Here is a 6,633-nt window from a genome sequence, read left to right on the forward strand (position 1 = left end):
CTTGGGAATTAATTAAAATGACTATATTTAATCTCTGTGGACTATAGCTATTTGTATAGTCAGTCTTTTAACATCTCTCCCTAGGGAATGCTTGCTGAAGAAATAGCTCMGCTTTTTCAGCAGAGGTAACAATGTTGCATATTTGCAATTATTATTTCTTGCAGTAAGGATTCAAGTTAATACTTCCAGTATTCAGTTTAAACAAYAAAACAAACTTCTAGTGAAAGGATAACTTTGCCTAGAGAGGAGGTACTTTCTCTAACTGTACTTTGAGCTGTGTTCTCYTCAAAATGTTTGTTTTGCATTAATGAGAGAATTTTGTAATCTGTTAGTCTTACAGTATTTTTGTAAAACTCAGCTAAAAGAAATCGAGGAAATTTCACAAGAAACTCAGTCATATTATGAGGAAGATTATTTTTACATATTTCGGTTTACCACATTTGACTCCTGCAGGCTTATGGTGTAGATGTGGCCAAAATGATTGTGTTCAGTGTCTAAAGACTGATATGGGAGTTAGGAAACAGTTTTCCTTTTGCAGCTTATTTTGGGGATAATTCTCTTCCCTCCTGCACAGGTGTAGACAAGCATTTGGCAGAAACACAGCWCTGTTTCTGTGACAAAGACAGACTATGGAGCAGGAGCCACACATGTGTAGGGAGACAGGGATGCATGGAAAGCATCAGATGTAGGTCTGAGGAGCCCATCCCCTACACAAAGGCTTCCCCCAGTGAGTTACTGTCCCAGCAGGCAGAGTGGGCTCTGCTGCAGTGTGGTGCAACCCCCCAGTGCTGCAGGAGGGAGGATATTTCCTTTTCTCCAGTGGAAAGGAGCTCTATAACATGCACCACTGGGACTAATGGCTGATGGCTGGTTTTTGTCTTCCCAGCGKAAATTTCATTGGTCTTAATTAAGTTACTTTAACCTTTCTTTCTTGGTCTGCTGAACTCCATCGGCCTGAGATGTAGAAAAACAGTGGCTCCCTAAATAAGCTGCTCTGATCATAAAAAGAACTATGAGCCTGGCAGAGGTGATTAAAAATTCCTAATGAAAGTTCCACTAGGGTGATAAAACTAGGAGCAGATGATTGCTATCACTGCCACCAACATTTCCGTCACATTCATTTGTGTCAGACTCAGCTGCTGCAGTTTATATCACAGTAATAAAAAGATCACTAGAATTTGGTTTACAATGTTCTAGTAACTAATATTATATTAATTGATACTCTGCATGATTAATAAAACCACCCTATAAAATTTCATTTGAAACCTAGCACATGGATACAAATTTTSTGGCTTCAAAGTGGTATGAGGCAAAGAAATTTTCCAGAAAAACAGTCATCACGCATGTATGAAAGACACTTGGTGTCGTTTTTACTTCCTCACACAAGGTATGGTGTTTTAAAATGTATCTTGAGCTGAGCGTTTTATTTAATGGGAATTTATCTACTGATCTGTTGACTGCAAAGCCAACCAAGAGATGTAATCAGCAGTGCTGGCTGACACATTCTTAGTGGACTCCCAAATACCTCAAGTCAGAAAATCTGCTGCATCTTATTTATTTAAAAGCTTTCATTAAAAATGATTGTGCTTGCCTCTAGTAGTGCAGTAAGTGGTAGGAAGAAGTGGCTGGAAAACAGAAACAAGATTGGTTTTGCATTGTGGAAACAAAGAGAAACTCCCCATGAAAGCAGGGCAGACTAGGATCATACAATGGAAAAATAGATTTAAAAAAAATAGAAAAATAGATAAAAAAACCCAATAGAAAAACAGATGCAATGATGAGTAGTGCAGGTGCCTTTCCTGCAGCATTCTGTGGGGTCAGGCAGCACCCCAGCTTGGGACAGGCTCCAGACAGGGCCAAAAAGGGAGGCTGAAAGCTGGGAGAAGGCAGGGTAGAGAAAATGGCACCAAGGCCTGGCTGCCCAAGTTCAGTGGGGGCTGCCAGCAGGACAGGTGGGCTGGTGGCACTAACAGGGAGGAGGCGYGATAGTGAAAAAAGCCAACGCCAAAAAAGAGGTGGATGTTTCCTGAACCTCACAGGGGAGTCCTCAGCTCCCAGCTGCCCACGTGTGGGCCCGACCACCAGGCCATGGCTGCMGGCAGTGCCAAGCCTGGTGTGAGGGCACCGAGGGGCTTCCCACAGGTATTCACAGCCCTTCTGCCACAAAAAGAGCTGTGAGCTTGGAACCAGCTTCATAACCTTGTTCCTGCTTGGCAAAAAGGTTTCCATGACCCCTGTTAGGCAAAGGTGGATATCCCAACACTGAGGGAATGGGCACGTTCTCTGCTGGGATCCCAGCGGGAATGTGTGATGAATGGCTCGGCAGAGGTTTCCCTCATGTATTAACCCTGYTAATTTAACCCTCAGCATTATCCCTGATGTGCATTTGGAAGGGATTTGGAAGGGCTGTGTCCCTGTRGCTGGGATGGGAGGGCTCACTCCGTGATTCAGACAGATCCCAGTGTTTGCAGCCGCCCCACCCGCTATGGCCATTATTGCCGTGGTGATTCACTTCGTTAAGTCAAATAGTGATATGTGGCAATGGAGTGTTAATGGAAGGTTAGCCCTTCCTTTAGCCCTCATTAAGAAAAAGCTCCCACACCCTTGCAGGAGGGTTGTAGTAGCATGCCTGTAACAGGGAAACTTGGAACTGGTAAAGAAAATCCTAAATGTGAGAGGGGAGAGAAAACATAAAATTAAAATCTATAACAGCATGCTGTTATATATAACAGTAACAGGTTTCTACTGCCATGTTTATGTCATTTGGGTTCATGGAGAGGTACRTGGCCCTCGATTTCCAGAGCTGTGCCTGCAGGTCTCGTGGTGCAGTCACAGTGTGGGAGCACARGAGATCTGTCAGTGCCTTTGCGTGTCCAGGCTGGAGCAGGTTGAGGAGGTGGTTATAGGAATACATAGCACAACTTTGCCTCTGCAGCTCAGCCCACAAAAGGAGCTTTTTGCTCCCCTACTGTGTGTTTGTGGGGCTGTACGACATTTATAAGGTAGCTTTAGCTAAAAGGAAGGCAGTGGAAAAAACCCGAAGGGGAATGGAAGAGAAAAGTCAACAGGAACAACAGCATTTCAGCCAGAAGAATTTAATAATTAAACAAAAAAATGCAGATTTGAAATCGATGACATATGCTGATTAAAGAATCTAAAGGAAAATGAATCTGTGGTGGTTGAGGAGATATTCCTCTCAGCAATTAACATCTCACACTTAAAAAATCCTCTGCACGTTTCCCCTGGTCTAGAAAAAGGGCCTAAGATGGCTTAAGGAAGACAGATGTGAGTCACCACCTGTGGGAGTGGTCATTAAAGAAATACTTCAGGCTCACAACAATAAAAAAATAAGTGTCTTTCTGCACAAAACAAGGACCTGCACCTTGTTCAGTTGCTGTATTCTCTGATAATCAAAGGACACGTTGGCCTGAAGCACCTAGGGCAGAAATTCTTGTGTTTTATAGGTGAAAGGTTTAGGCAGTCATATGTGCTTCTGCTGTTTATCCTTTTGACTCTTTAACTGATCTGTGAAAAGCATGCTGTGTGTTAGAAATGAAAACCATATAATTAAAGCAGAATTTCAGGTAAGTGACTCCTCTTTCCTCCTCTGCCCCTAACAATGAGTAACACTTTGAAACGGTGTTGCACAAATGCCTTTGAAGAATGGTGCCTGTGCTGCTAACAATGGTAACAATCAAATAAGTAGCAGGCACAGGCAGATCAATGAGAGATTGACATTAAAATACATATGCTTGACTTGATCCGCATTCATTCCAGAAAATCAGAGGTTAACAAAAGAGACCGTCGGGTTGCAAATTAAAGAGAATACTAATGAAATGTGAACCTTCGGCAGCAAAAGACTAGTCAAGTGCAGCAGTGGGTGTGGAGAAAGAACAAAGAAATCTGTAACTGACTGTGATCAATTATAAATACCACTGCCATCGGACCAGCCGAGTTACCCTACAGCAGGATAGGTATTTATAGCTCTGAGAAGGGTACACTGTCTATGTTATGATGGTGTTGTTGGTATCTTCGTTTCACAAAATAAAACGGTTTTGGGCTTCTCATTCAAAACTAACGCTCTATGTCTCTCCTGAAGTCCCATATGTGTTAAATTTTCACATGGGCATTCTCCTGGAAGCATCCCCGGACAGCGCAGCCTGATGGGTAAGCACTATGCAGATGAGCCCWGAGCTGGAAGCTGCTGGGGGAGGGYACAGKGCTGCAGCTCTTCCTCCCAGCAGCGGAGCAGACTCCGCAGGTGATCCCTGACAAGGAAAAAAAAGGCTGCTCACGAGTCATCTTTAACAAGTGAGGCGTGCCGAGTTTGTTGTGTGTTTGCCGTGTGAACGTCTGAACTATTCTCTGCTTTCAGCTGCGTCTGCTGTAGCTCGTAACAAACAGCACACACTTTTCTCTGCTCGACAGAAGTCTCAGTTCTCTGCTCCGCACCGCATCAGTGCTGCCGATGAGGAGATGGAGAGGCCGGGAGCAAATAGGCATGGGTGGGATCCGCATCTCAACAGCTTCTAATAAACTATCGTTGCAAAATAGAACTTTTGTATCAGGAATAAAATAAACATTTTTTTTTTTTTTAAAAAAAGGCATGGTGAGTTTTTTTTTGCTTTGGTTGGTTGGTTTGAGGTTTTTGGTTTTGGTGGGGTTTGGTTTGGGTTTGTTTTTTWTTCCTGGTGATTTTAGAGCCAAAGGACATCAATGAAAGAGCAAATCCACAGGGTAGAGTGGAATGCTCTGTGTGCAAACGAAGTCTTCTGAAGAAGACTTTCTCCTGCCCCAGCTATTCCCACACCCACCTGCCCCTCAGCAACTACTTCTGCAGCAAACTTCCACCCCCTGGGAGAAAGTGATCTCAGTTTTGTAAACCACAAAACCCATGTAGTATGTGGAGGGTCCTGGTTCAGCTTAGACCGGCCCAGCCACACTGTTTAAAGTCCAATTCTTCAAAAGAGCACAGCTGTGAGGGCAATGCACCACAACTCTGGGTGCAGAGGTTTTGACTGAGATAGGATTGATTTTATTCATGTCAGCTGCTACAGTGCTGTGATTTGGATTTAGTGTGAGAATAACACTGATAACACAGTGATGGTTTTGTTGTTGCTGAGCAGCGCTTATCCTAAGTCAAGGACTTTTTAGTTTCCCACACTCTGCTAGGGAGCAGGTGCCCAAGAAGTCTGGAAGGAGCGTGGACAGGACAGCTGACCTGAACCAGCCAAAAGGATATTCCATACCATAGAAATTCATTCCCAGTGCATAAACTGTGAAGAGTTGAGAGGGAGCGACTGATTGCATCCGTCACTGGGGGGTGAACCACTATGTTGTGCATCACTTGTTTCTCTTGGRCTTTTTTCCTCTCTCTCTTCTTTTMCTTATCATTAACTTCATTTCAATTATTAAATGGTTCTGATCTCAACCTCTGTGTTTTATTTCCCCCATTCTCCCCATCCCAGCAGAGGGGTGGAAGGACAGAGAGTGAGCAAGCAGTTTCATGGTACTTAGTTGGCATCTGGGGTTAAACTCCAGCTCTGGCACAGGAGTTCTTTCACCTTCCAAAATCAGCATCTCACTCACTGCTGTTTCATTGTGCTGCAGTTCTTTTCACTGTCCCCTTTCTGCTAGCCTGGCAAAGGAGACCCAAGTCTCAGGTCCTGAGGTCACACCTTTCGTTCCTGGTTTCCCACCTGCAGTCCCACCCTCTCTCTTGTATCAACAGAGCTAATCTTGGAAAGCGATACAGTGGCAAAGAGCAGTTCAAATGTTACTTTTTCAGCTCAAGAGCGCCCAGCAGCCGTGAGGAAAGAAGGAATTGCCCTGGAAAATGTTCTGAAACCTGTTTTTAGATTGTCTTCAAATTGCTGTGTGCACAGTAGGTCACTGTCTCATCTCAGGAGTAGGTTAAATAATCCTGAAGAGAGTAAACATCACTCCTAGTGATTTCAGAGAGACYGGCTTAAAATATTCCAGAGACTCAATTCAGCTTGATGTCTGTGATCTATCAGGCTTCTTTCGGCAAAAAAAAAAGTGAAAATATAGCCATTCCTTGCTCCCACATGGGAATAGAAAAAGAGATTATTTTCAAAAACTTAGGATAATGTCTGAATTTTGAAATTTGGGCTGTTTGGCCTCTGTATTTATAGCACTGTGTGGAAACCAGAAAAAAAAAGGTTTAGGTTGGGGTTTTTTTTATTCGTTTTTTTTTTGTTGTTTTTTTGTTGTTGTTGTTTGTTTTTTTGTTTTTTGGGTTTGTTTTATTTTTTCTTTGTAGAAGAATACTGTATCCTGATGGCATCATGATTAATGGATTAATTTTTTTAGAACAGTGCTGTGCTTTCATTCCAATAGCCATTATGTGCCAGAATTTTTATCTTATGAAACTGGGTAAACCAGGAAGTGAKGAGTCAGGGCTTCATCCATTTAGTTATTTTTGAAGGCATAACACTCTGTTATTATAGAGACCCAGCAGGTTCAACCTGGTCCTGAGAAAGCTCAATGTAAAACAAATAGGGCCACCAAAGCAGTGTCTCTTCCATGGGAAAGGAGTTTCCAGCTGGAAACAACAGTCAGATTTCCTGTCTTTGGTCTTCCTCCTTAAACTAAAGACACTATTACCTTTCC

The sequence above is a fragment of the Malurus melanocephalus genome, unplaced genomic scaffold, assembly GCF_030028575.1.
Source record: "Malurus melanocephalus ecotype Western Australia unplaced genomic scaffold, MMel_1.1 scaffold_721, whole genome shotgun sequence".
Lineage (NCBI taxonomy): Eukaryota > Metazoa > Chordata > Aves > Passeriformes > Maluridae > Malurus > Malurus melanocephalus.